Raw genomic sequence first — 13,353 nt, forward strand, 5'->3', positions numbered from 1 at the left:
CTTGCAGTCCATGGGACTCTCAAGAGTCTCCTCCAGCACCATAATTTAAAAGCATCAATTCTTTGGCGATCATCCTTCTTTACAGTCCAGCTCTCACTTCCATACATCACTACTGGGAAAACCATAGTTTTAACTATACGGACCTTTGTTGGCAAGGTGATGTCTCTGCTTTTTAAGATGCTGTCTAGGTTTGCCATCGCCTTTCTCCCAAGAAAGCGCCCATTTAAGTAGATAAATAGGTACCACTGCGGCGGTAACGTAAACACCATTTCTGTGTGCTCTGGCACCCGTCACGTGTTCTGTGTGCCAGAAGCGGTTTAGTCATGCTGGCCACATGACCTGGAGAGCTGCCTCCCTCAATCTGAAATCAGAGATAAGCACCGCACTCCATAGTTGAATTTGAATGGACATAACCATCCAGGGGTCCTTTACCTTTATACCTTAGAACAGGTACAGGGAACCTTAAGTCGTCCAGATTTTCCAGAGATACAGTGATGGCATCTTTATCATCTAGATTCATAGGGAGGAGGTGTATAAGGAACTCCACTAAAACTTTCATTTCACCACCAGTCTCAATTTCCAGATATTATTCTGTCACTACACAACGCATATATAAGCACTACCTTATACTGAACACTGCTACACATACATACATAAATACTAATCACTTCCTCCCAGAACACACTATGAAATCCTTTGTTTTCAGCCAAACCCTATGATATAACAGCATCTGTTCCAACTTGTTGGAGATTCCGTTTCAGGATTTACACATTTTACTCCCAGCTAGAATCGTTCCAGCACATTATCAGTGATCTACAGTCCATCCTGCATGGTAAAATCTTCCCCTAACTGGCCTTGGGTAGTTGACTTGAAGGCCCGGTGAAGCAGCCAGGCTTGATCAAACTTTTGCTCTGAGCCAAGCAGAAAACAGGGAGGGGTCATGCATTGCTTGGATGCTGACAAGGAAGACGTCCACATCCACCTACATCAGCCTTTCTCCACCTTGGGTCCCCAGGTATTGTTGAACCACAATTCCCATCATCCCTAGCCAGCAAGGCCAGAGTTCAGGGATGATGGGAGTTGTAGTCCAACAATATCTGGGGACCCAAGATTGAGAAACACTGACCTAGATGCTTACAAAGGCATTTTACGTATGTATCACACTGTTTATGTAGCAGTTATGACATGTGAACAAACTATAATGAGGTCATTAATCAATTTGTGCAAAATTCATTGCATGTGAAGAATGGGAGAGAGAAAGCGGGAGACATGAGAGAGAGAACAATCTGACACAATGGTCTTCAATAAACACAACTGGTGCTAAGGCGCTGCGGCAAAACCCTCTAAACAACAGACTACAGACTGGTCTGCATTTTCCCTCGAAGCCTCACCTCTGACTGACCAGAAAAGGTTCAAGAGTTGCTCCTGCCTGAAGATCAGAGATTAACCATCACCCTTTGCTGGAAGAATCAAGTTAGACTGCAACAATCCACCACTGGTGGACAATTATATGCTTTTGTGGTTGGCAACCTTGGGAACATTTGCTTTGCATTGTATGGTAGCCTTGTAGGCATTTCATGTAAGCCTGAAAATTGACTTTCACTTTTTTCTGTTTTGTTGTCTAGAGTTCTAAGTACACACCATTGCCCTGACACGTCTTCGTGTTTACAGGCCTGCCCTTGCTTATGAACAGCCCCCTTACTTATGACTCGCCAGCAACAACACGCCTCCTAACAGACACATAAGCACAGGGATCAGACCTGCAAGAAAGCCCGTTCCGTATTCACCATGGCGACACGATCACAGGTCAAAGCAACACCAGCCACAACAGTGGAGGCTCAATCACCAGGCTATCTTCCAATATGGCATCTGATATCATCTGCCAGAAATGCCCTTCTGCATTCTACACAGGGCAAGCAGGTTCCATCTCTACAGAAAATAATAAATTGACATTGATCTAGGAGTGGATGAATCAGCCTGTTTCTGGCCCATATGATTCTTGCAGGAGTTTATTTGTAAGTTTGTTCTGTCTAATTTCTTCTCTAAATATGCAGATTTTTTTAAATTTTAAAAGATGGATATAAAATCTTAAAATAGCTATTTTCGAATGCATTCATTCATAAAACATTCACATGCATTTTCTCTCTCACCCACCCACCCACCCACCCACCAAAAACGGCATCATAAAATTTGAAAATTGGTGAAATGAAATCTGAAGGAAGCTGTTCCAATCTACACATTATTCTGGAATGTGTTGATCAGGTCAGTTTGCATCAGTATTTGGGGGGAAAGGGGGGGTATTCTAGCAAACCTGTCGAAATCTGTCATTAGGAAAGGCAATATTCAGAAATGCCACTGAATATTTACGGACCTGCAAGTGCCTGTTCTTGAACAAAGGAGCTTCAAGGGAAACTCTACTGAATTACAAGATCAAGAAATTCAGTTATTTCACCTGAATCAAGCTAATGGTGTGTGTTTAAATTTCACTATAAGTGTTAAATTAGTTTACCAATGGCAGATTGTCTGTGTTGTCATCAACACTGAACAGTCATTGCAATGATCTTACGTACATTTAAACTAGAATGTAATTGTCAGTCAGCATTTTTTTTTTGCATATCATTTCCCTCTGATCTTGCTGCTTAGAATTTTTCCACCTCTGCAATCATGTGTATATTTATATCTTCCACAATAGTGTCCTGTCTGTATCTCTTTCCCCACCCCGTGTGTGTGTGTGTGTGTACACACACCGTGGAAAAGACCCATTCTTGTATTGCTACTCTCCAAACCCCTCACATAAGAGGCACATGAAGAAGGGCCTCAGGTGATTATTGCAGGGTCTGAGTCAATTCATATGGGAAGAGGTATTGTGATCCTGAGCTGTTTAAGACTTTACAGTCAAAACCAGCAATTTCAATTGGGTCCAGAACTAATCAGCAAAATGGTCCCACCCACCCCCGACTCAGGACAGCTGCTCCAGAAGGATATCATGGATGATGGTATCAAAAGCCGCCGATAGGTTGAGGAGAATTAACAAGGACACATCTCCCCTGTCTCTCAACAGAGGTCATCATACAAGCCAAAACAATTTCTATGCCAAAACCCTGATTGAAATGGATCTAGAAAAATGAGTTTCCTCCAAGAGCATCTGGATCTGGTCCAAGACCGCCCCTCAAAAACCTTCCCCCAAAAAGAGACACTGGCAACTGGCCACTAATTACATAGATTTTCCGAATCCAGGGAGGATTTATTGAGGAGGGGTTTTACTACTGCCTCCTTCAAGCAGGCAGGGGCCTCACCCTCTCACAAGAAGACATTAATCTTCACCCTGGCCCAGCCAGCTGTCCCCTTCCTGCTCGTTTATCAGCCAAGAGGGGCAAGGGTCCAGAGCGCAAGTGGCTGCCCTGACTGATCCAAGCACCTTCTTCATGTACTTGAGTCTTATTAGCTGAAACTTATCCAACATAGCATTGGTTGGCCTCTGTCTTGGGAGACAATGGAGGACTGTGCCTTTGGGGGTGAAGTCAAACTGTTGGAAGGTTACAACGCTTGCTCTACATAACAGAACTAAACAGTGTTCTGGACCCATATAAATATAGTGTTCTGGACCCATATAAATATAGTGTTCTGGACCCATATAAATAGTGTTCTGGACCCATATATATTTAGATAGAGAGTGTGCACACACACACACAACTTAGAATAAGACTTCATGCATCTGACTTAGTGGATTCCAGTCCAGGGAACTTTATGCCATGTGCAAATCTTTAAGCTACCACAGAACTCTGTTTTTGAAAAGGGCTGACAAACCAGAGAGAAATTTTGAAAGGAACTGGATAATTCCAAGCAGATATTTACCTGGATTATCAAAGACAACTGGAGAGTGTTTATAAAAGAATTCGTGGAATATTAACATTTTCTGTTTTAGCACAGTGTCATAACCACTGTACAAAAACTGCATGTATATCTTTTTAGATTCTTGGACTCCAGGGCAAATGCCATCTAGGCAGGAAACATGGAAGAGCCTGCTATTTAAAGGGGGGGAAACCTCAAGAATGCCCTTAGACATGTTTTGAGACAAAAATGTACAAACCCAGAGACTGAGGCTGCCATGTTGGTCGAACAAACAAATGTCTAAAACTACTCATTTAAATGTAATAGCCAAAAGCGATATCCATGCATTGTTTACTTATTTGTTCTAAAGATTTGATGCCGATATCTATGAAGCTACTTGTACAATAAGAGTCAGTGGGCATATACAAGGAAAGAACTCGAAACACAACTGACAGAAGAAACGCTACGCCCTTGAGCACCTGGGGAAAATGTATGAACAGCTACATATAATTAACTTAAGGGAAACATTAGGGGTCCATAAGTTCAAAATTTCCATTTTTATTTCCCCCCTGACTGAGGGACTATCTCAACAACTAGCATTCAGAAACTATTCCCCTCAGGGTTGTCATCCTGAGTCAGCCCTGCCTACGCTGGGAACTCTTCCACAGTAGTTGCTGTGGATTATCATCATCACCCATTGTCTGGAATTGCTCCTCAACCCTGCCCTGTTTTGGAATGCAGACTGGCCTGACATCTCTTGAATTCCCCTGCTCAGATTGGCTCAGCCTTTTAAAAATAAGCAGGAAGAGGCTATTGCATGGGTAGGCAAACTAAGGCCCGGGGGCCGGATCTGGTCCAACTGCCTTCTCAAGCCGGCCTATGGACAGTCTGGGAATCTGTGTGTTTTTACATTAGTAGAATGTGTCCTTTTATTTAAAATGCATCTACGGGTTATTTGTGGGGCATAGGAATCCGTTCATATATATTTTTTCAAAATATAATTCAGCCCCCCACAAGGTCTGAGGGACAGTGGACCAGCCCCTTGCTGAAAAAAAATGCTGACCCCTGGGCTATTGGGAGGCTGGTCAACAGCTTGCACTGTGAGCTCCTTGGCTGTGATTCTTCTTGTGACTGCATCCTTAAACTGGCCTGCTTTGAGCCTGTCTGTTGAAAGCTGCTCTGTAACCAAACTGCTAGCAGCCAAGTTAATTTGCTGCACCATTACCAACAGGGCAAGAAAGTGCAATCCCATACAGGTCTACTCAGCAGCAAGCCCCACCGAGGTCAATGGGACTTGCCTCCAGCTAATCCATTGCAGAAATATGAAAATTAGCATGTCTATGTCATCAAGGAACACCACACTTCCATCAGAGTAAGAGGTTATGTGTACTTCTCAAGCGGAGAAACAGGGGGCGGAGGGAGAGAGAGATGGGAATTATATTAATATCCCTGGGTTATGAAGATCAAACTAGAACGAGAAAATATGTTAACAGTATGACACTCTTCAAAATTACCTTCTGAAAAGACTAATCAGAAATTTCAGTACTGCTTTGGTCACACTTCTTAACTATTTCCCATGGAATACCTTGAATATCAAAAAAATGATATGCCACTCTTCAGTAAAAACTCTTAGGGCAGCTTATAGCAAAATAATTAAACACCATAATGCATAGTACATTGCAAAAATAAAACCACAGAAGCAGCAATTAAGACAAACTTGGGAAAAATCAACAGAATGAATAAAAACATACAGTGGTACCTCAGGTTAAGAACTTGATTTGTTCCGGAGGTCTGTTCTTAACATGAAACTGTTCTTAAGCTGAAGCACCACTTTAGCTAATGGGGCCTCCCACTGCCGCTGCACCACCGCCGTCTGATTTCTGTTCTCATCCTGAAGCAAAGTTCTTAACCCGAGGTACTATTTCTGGGTTAGTCTGTAACCTGAAGCGTCTAATCTGAAGCATCTGTAACCCGAGGTACCACTGTACTAAAAGCTAACTGTGTTGGCCTGGTTTGCACAGCAAGGCTACGCTAAACTGCGGCTTACTGAGAACATGCAAAGATGTTATTGGAGAGACACTTGCAGGCATTTTCTCCCCCCCCCCCGCCCCAGTCTTTTTCATTCTAATAACGCACAGAGCTAAGCCAAGGTTCAGCTTCGTGTGTCATCCAAACTTGGGCTTCCTTGCTGGCTACAGCTTGTGATCAATGATGAGAGCGCTTAACCATGAGCCCAGATTCAGATGACATACTAAACCAAACTTTGACTTAGTTCAGCATGGTGCAAGAGTAAAAAAGATCAGAGAAGAGAAACGCTCCCTTTCAAGCCACTTCTCTCTCAGCCTCCGTTTCTTTTCCCAAATGAGAGAATAAGAGAGAGCTTTCATAAGGCGCAATAACTAAAGAAATCAAAATCAATTACACGGTAAACACTAGAAATCACCCTTCTTTCATAAACTAATGCCCATACTGCTGTAGCCTTTGCTGTCTCCACTGAGGTGACCTTATAGAGCTGTAATGACACGTTTGAATAATAGCCCTATTTTGTAAATCAGCAGAATCAGGGACATCAGACCTGCATTGAGAAACCTGAACTCTCGGGCTGTCTTTTCTTCCCTTTTAAAATGCCAAGTTGAATGTACACAATCAAGACTGCTCTGACTGCTGGGTAAAGAAAGGGGAGCGGAAAGTTTAGAGCAAATAGCCAGTTCTCACAGTGAAGGGAAATCAACGGTGTGATTCCCTGAAGGATCTGCTTTAGGAAGTCAGGGGAGGGCAGTGGTGTAGCCAAGCAAAGTGTGAGGTAGCCAAGTGAACAGTGAGGTAGCTCTTCACCATCACGGATGGGGAAAATGCAATCAAACTGTGAAGAACTCTCCTCCTCCAGCCACCAAAAAATTTCTTACATCTTGGTGAATCAACATCTAAACAGAACAAGAGATTCTCACAGCTGTCCATGGAGGCGCAGGTCAATTCTGTGTCCAGGGTGGCTGTCTACCAGCTCCTTCTGGTACGCAGGCTGAGACCCTACCTGCCCGCAGACTGTCTCACCAGAGTGGTGCATGCTCTAGTTATCTCCCGCTTGGACTACTGCAATGCGCTCTATCTATGTGGGGCTACCTTTGAAGGTGACCTGGAAACTACAACTAATCCAGAATGCGGCAGCTAGACTGGTGACTGGGGGCAGCTGCCGAGAACATATAACACTGGTCCAGGAAAGACCTACATTTGCTCCCAGTACATTTTCAAGCACAATTCAAAGTGTTGGTGCTGACCTTTAAAGCCCTAAACAGCCTCGGCCCAGTATACCTGAAAGAGCGTCTCCATCCACATCGTTCAGCCTTGACGCTGAGGTCCAGCGCCGAGGGCCTTCTGGCAGTTCCCTCGCTGCGAGAAGTGAGGTTACAGGGAGCCAGGCAGAGGGCCTTCTCAGTAATGGCGTCCACTCTGACCTCCTATCAGATGTCAAGGAAATAAACAACTACCTGAGTTTTAGAAAACGTCTGAAGGCAGTCCTGTTTAGGGAAGTTTATTTATGTTCAATGTTTTATCGTGTTTTTAATATTCTGCTGGGAGCCGCTCAGAGTGGCTGGGGAGACCCGGTCAGATGGACCGGGTATAAGTAATAAATATGTTGTTGTTGTTGTTGTTGTTGTTGTTGTTGTTGTTGTTGTTCGAGGTATGTTCAGCCTGCAACCTTAAGCCAACTTACTTGGGAGAAAGTCTCACTGAACTCAGTGAGAATGACTTCCATGTATCCAAGTATAAGATTTGCACTGTGAAGTGTAAAGTGATTCAGATAAATCCCTAACCTCACATGCACTGACTGTATCTAACCTGGCAGTGACTAACTAGGAAAAATATATTGGGGTTACGGTGGATCCTGCAGTGAAAAAACCAATCCGATGTATGGGTGTGGTGTTTGCAAAAAACCCAAATTTTAGGATTAACATAAAGGAATTGAAAACTACAAGTAGTGTAATGCACAAGATAGCCAGTAATTTAATGCAGATCTATCAATATATGCCAGTCTGCATTTGGAATAATGGGTACATTTCTAGCCATTCCATATCGGAAAAGGGTATATTGCAGAGCTAGATGATGCAACACCAATAGGAGGGACCTTATGGGCAAAATAAATGGCAGCCATCACCTGGCAACCCAGGAGTGCCAATCCCCTGCTCACCTCAATTCCTCTAAAAACAATACTACATAATTGCTTAACATTGCTCGGAGGCCTGGTGGTGCAGCGGTGGCTCATCACAGTAATACTGGAGGGGAGGTTTGGCAAGATGGGTGTGTTCCATTATGGCTCAACACCAGCAATACCAGTTCTTCCTAAGCAAATGCTGGAGGAGGCCACCATCGCCACAGGTGGAAGTATGATGGCAGATTAAAGGGATCTTGAGTCTGCTCTTGCATTCCCTGAGCTACAAGTATTCATTTAATGATTTTCTGCAGTCTGTTTATTCCCCCCCCCCACCAAATAGCTGAGTAACACCTAGTGAAATATATTGCCCTTTTCGCTTTTTTTGCAGCAATGTGAATGCTATTCTTACAGCGCAACAATACTTTTTATTAGGACAAGCAAAAATGTCACATTTAAGTGAACATTTTTGATAGCTCTAATAAACTTTCCTGTGACATTTAGGTGTGTTTTTTTAGGATTTGCACTCTACTTAGCTTGTCTACTGTGTTCCTGAATATTTATTGCAAATTGGATTTATTGTATAAAGATTCTGCTTCTGTTCTCGTATCAACCCCCTAAAACACACAGACATTACTGATATCATCACACAGCTACTTCTTTTGAGAAGGGAGACAAATGAAAAATGGGCTTTAGAGTACTCCTTGTACTCTGGGCATGCTTCCCTTCTCTCTACTACTAGCCTCTTCCCCTCCCCCAGCATCTCAATTTCAGCCGCACTATTGTTAACCATATTAAAATTTCAACATGTACGGTTGTGGCTTCTAGTTTTCCTTTAACCCTCTTGGGCAGATGAGCGCAAAAAAATGGAATATTTCTTAAATCCCGAAGACCGCTTGCACAGTTCTTAAGAAAACCATGAATTTGCAAAGGATTCCGACCTTGATCACCTGCTTCTTTGAAACAGCAGCATTTGTGCAATTCAGACTTTCCAGTTGTCTGGAGAAAAGAAGTAGTGAGAGTAAGGGCAATCCTAAAACCAATTTACCAGGGAGTAAATTTACTCACTGAGCTCAGTGGGAAGTGCTCCTGGTGTAAACATGTTTAGGATTGTCCCCTTATGGTCTGTCAGGGTTTTTTCTGCAAAAAAATTTATTATTATTATGAATGAAAAGCCTTGACGGAAAACAGACGTCTCATTCCGGATAGTGTAACCTTTAGGGCACTTGATCGAGTTATTGGGTGGGTGGTGGGTTCGCAGGAAACGAAACCTTCCGTCTTTCAACCATAATAACTAGCAGATTTCACAGCTCATTAAAATATGGTGACGGGAGTTCCATGATAAATGGCCTTAGAGAAGGTTAGACAAAGCAATGCAGCTCTGGAGCTTTGTGGGAGATGTAGCAAGCAAACAAAAGTCATCCCTTTCTCTCTTGCCTCCGGGAAAATTAATGCAAGAATCAAAGAAAACACTAACCCAAGGGATTAAAATAAAAAAATGGGAAGAAATTCAAAAGTCAGTGCACACTGAAATCTATAGGGTATGAAAGTACTGCCAAAGCAAGCCTTGCCAACATGCATAGCTCTGCTTTTATTTAATCCTTTTAGGAGAGCTGCCAATGTGTACGTTCATCACAGATGCCTTTCATTGATGCTCAAGAAATACCCCGTTTTCAGAAAGCAGACACATCCTCTAGGTTGACTGGCAGCCTGCACAGCCAGCCTTCCACGCAAACACAGACCCACACAAGGAAATAGCAGCCTGCAGTCTAACAATAGACAGGCGCGGAGTCCCCCCGCAAAAAACCAAGAATGGATTTGGGGGGTTAACGGAACAAGAGGTGCGAACGCCTGAAAGCGACAAGGTCAGGGAAACGCAAAGCAGACGGCAGGATTCAAACCCACGCCTCGGCGGCTTCTGAACAATGCTTTTATGCGTAAATACGCGCAAGAGATGAGAAAGAAGGCAAAAGGGGGGAGGGATGCGAATGCCCTACCTGGATTTGGCGACGAGAAATTGGGTCGGGCTTTCCCATCTGCGGTCTGGCCAGCCAGCAGCAGCCGCCCAGCCTCGTCCCTTAAGCCGCCTCCATTGCTGCCCGCGCTGCTGCCACACCATGGCAAGGCGAGCCAATGCGATCACATGCTCGCTCTCTCCCTGCAACCTCAAGTTGAGAAGGGAGGGAACAGGCTCCGCGGAGGTCGAGGCGCGATCGCTCGCTCGCTTTCCCCCCCTTTCTAAACCAGGCTTCTCTCTCTCCGGCCCCACCCTTAAGCCTCGCCTAATAATAGATCAAGGGGGCTGCTTGAGCGTTGGTCGATTCCCGCGTGTGATCCACCTTCGTGGAACCGCAATGCTTGTTCCAGGGAGTCCCAAAAAAAGGAGGTAGGGCTTTCTGAAATAAGGGGCATCGTTAAATTGCTGTGGATCAGGTGCTTCCTCAAATACCTCTTAAAATAAGCTGGCCTTTAGTCTCATTAGGCTACCTGCATATTGCTATATGGACATACCGTACCCATGTCGACTGGTGTGTGCTCTCTAGTCCCATTGTCTGTATGGAGAGTTTAAAGTCTAGTTGGGAAAGTGGGCTTAAAACACCTGAATGACACAAAGCTGGCTCACCTGTGGACCTCCAGGTGTTGTTAGATTACAGCTCCCATCCCTGGCCCTTGAATACACTGGCTGCAGCTGATGAGAGTTAACTAGATAGAACTGGCTACAGACTCAGTAGGTTGGCATTGCCTTTTTATTTTAACTATTTTATGACTGACATTAGAAGTACACCATGGAGAAACTGATTTGTAAAAATGTTGCGTGGAAAAAATACAAGAGAGAGACATTACACATACTTCTGTAAATCAAGAAAATCTTTAATAAAAATACAAAAAAATGGTGAAAGAAACCTGGTGTATTGATCACTAGACTTAATCATAGATTTTGAGCTATTTCTAGTCAGCTGAACTACAGGTTGAGTTGCAAAGTCAAAACAGTGCCTCTCAGTTTTGCCTATACTGATTCAGACTTCCTACCCACAGAGAATACCTTCCAGATCAGTTCATCTGCCACAGAACTGGTACACACTGCAGAAAAACTGGAGGAGCATCATAGGTAGGGGTTTTGTAATGACACAACAGTACAGTATGCACAGTGCATTTGTTGTGTAGTTTCCACACCGAGGTATGAAAGTGCACACTGAAGGCAGTTTCTATGGCCTTTTCTGCACGTCCTCAACATGCGCATGCAGAAGGTCCCATGTACAATGTCCAGGTATGTCTGGGAAGGACCACTGCCAGTCAGTGAGCTAGAGGAACCTATAAGGCAGCTTCCATGCTCCTATCACATTAAGCCAAATTGCAGTTTATACTGGGACCACACAGAGTTTCTTTGCTCCACCCCAGTCCGTAAACAAACATGTATTTTTACTCCTGCACAGTGGTGAGTTAAGCCAAGATTTGCCTTAGCATGTCTCCTGAAGCTGGACTTGTGGTTAAGCTCTCTTAGTGTGCTAATCACACACTGCATACCTTGGCTACAACGTTTGGTTAGTGTGGAGAGGAGACTGCTTAACCAGGAGCCCATGTTCTGATGACATCCTAAGCCAAACCTTGGCTAAGATTTAGCACTGCACAGGAGTTTTAAAAGACCAGGGGAAAACAAAAATCAGTTTTTGATAAGGCATAATTTAGCTTACCGTGACATGCAAAACATGCCTGTATAGGTATGTCCCTAGACGGATTGTTGCATAAACTTACACACAGAGAATAGGGAAGTTTTTGTTCAAAGTACAGTGACATTTTTGCATGGGCCAGGAGAATTGTTTTTTAATTTATCCACAATGTAGTGCTTAATATTCATGTCTAATATTTTTCTAAAAATAAGCAAAATGGTTCATCCATTAGGAGGCTACCTTGAGCTCTCCACACTTCTTTAAAACCAGAGACACATTTTAGATGCTTTTATTTTCATTGCTTACAGCAGACATTATTATTATCCTGTCCTTATTTTGTAAGATAACATCATATCTTCAAAGTACCGTATTTTTCGCCCCATAAGACGCACCGGCCCATAAGACGCACCTAGATTTTAGGGGGGGAAATAAAGGAAATTTTTTTTATTTCCCCCCCCCAGGTGCGCTGCGCTACACCAGGAGCTTGGGGCGTGCTGAGGTCAGCGCGCCCCAAGCTTCTGCATGCCGGCAAGCAGTCCGCTGCCGCCCCAAGCCTCCCGCACCCGGCAGGAGGTCCCGCCGGGTGCGCAAGGCTTGGGGCGGCAGCGGACTGCTTGCGCGCACCTAGAAGCTTGGGGCGTGCTGAGGTCAGCGCGCCCCAAGCTTCTGCATGCCGGCAAGCAGTCCGCTGCCGCCCCAAGCCTCCCGCACCCGGCAGGAGGTCCCGTCGGGTGCGCGAGGCTTGGGGCGGCAGCGGACTGCTTGCGCGCACCTAGAAGCTTGGGGTGTGCTGAGGTCAGCGCGCCCCAAGCTTCTGCATGCCGGCAAGCAGTCCGCTGCCGCCCCAAGCCTCCCGCACCCGGCAGGAGGTCCCGCCGGGTGCGCAAGGCTTGGGGCGGCAGCGGACTGCTTGCGCGCACCTAGAAGCTTGGGGCGTGCTGAGGTCAGCGCGCCCCAAGCTTCTGCATGCCGGCAAGCAGTCCGCTGCCGCCCCAAGCCTCCCGCACCCGGCAGGAGGTCCCGTCGGGTGCGCGAGGCTTGGGGCGGCAGCGGACTGCTTGCGCGCACCTAGAAGCTTGGGGTGTGCTGAGGTCAGCGCGCCCCAAGCTTCTGCATGCCGGCAAGCAGTCCGCTGCCGCCCCAAGCCTTGCGCACCCGGCGGGACCTCCTGCCGGGTGCGGGAGGCTTGGGGCGGCAGCGGACTGCTTGCCGGCATGCAGAAGCTTGGGGCGCGCTGACCTCAGCACGCCCCAAGCTTCTAGGTGCGCGCAAGCAGTCCGCTGCCGCCCCAAGCCTTGCGCACCCGGCGGGACCTCCTGCCGGGTGCGGGAGGCTTGGGGCGGCAGCGGACTGCTTGCCGGCATGCAGAAGCTTGGGGCGCGCTGACCTCAGCACGCCCCAAGCTTCTAGGTGCGCGCAAGCAGTCCGCTGCCGCCCCAAGCCTTGCGCACCCGGCGGGACCTCCTGCCGGGTGCGCGAGGCTTGGGGCGGCAGCGGACTGCTTGCCGGCATGCAGAAGCTTGGGGCGCGCTGACCTCAGCACACCCCAAGCTTCTAGGTGCGCGCAAGCAGTCCGCTGCCGCCCCAAGCCTCGCGCACCCGACGGGACCTCCTGCCAGGTGCGGGAGGCTTGGGGCGGCAGCGGACTGCTTGCCGGCATGCAGAAGCTTGGGGCGCGCTGACCTCAGCACGCCCCAAGCTTCTAGG

At 46.2% G+C, this 13,353-nt stretch overlaps 1 protein-coding gene across 3 annotated transcripts in view; it reads right to left on the reverse strand.

Annotated features, from left to right (window-relative positions):
- The window catches only part of CRACD (capping protein inhibiting regulator of actin dynamics), a 114,278-nt gene extending 104,022 nt beyond the window's left edge, over positions 1-10,256 (reverse strand). Inside the window, exons 1-2 of one of the 3 annotated variants that reach the window (XM_081208655.1) lie at positions 9,976-10,256; positions 9,047-9,118 (exon numbers count right to left, since the gene is read on the reverse strand). The gene's annotated coding sequence lies outside the window, so the exon portion shown is untranslated. Of the gene's footprint in view, positions 1-8,919; positions 8,939-9,046; positions 9,119-9,975 lie in introns of those variants that run through there. The other 2 variants (XM_081208654.1, XM_081208656.1) reach the window with 2 other exon arrangements.
- Positions 10,257-13,353: the final 3,097 nt, after the last annotated feature.

Source organism: Podarcis bocagei (assembly GCF_964188305.1).
Source record: "Podarcis bocagei genome assembly, chromosome: 9".
NCBI classification, from domain to species: domain Eukaryota; kingdom Metazoa; phylum Chordata; class Lepidosauria; order Squamata; family Lacertidae; genus Podarcis; species Podarcis bocagei.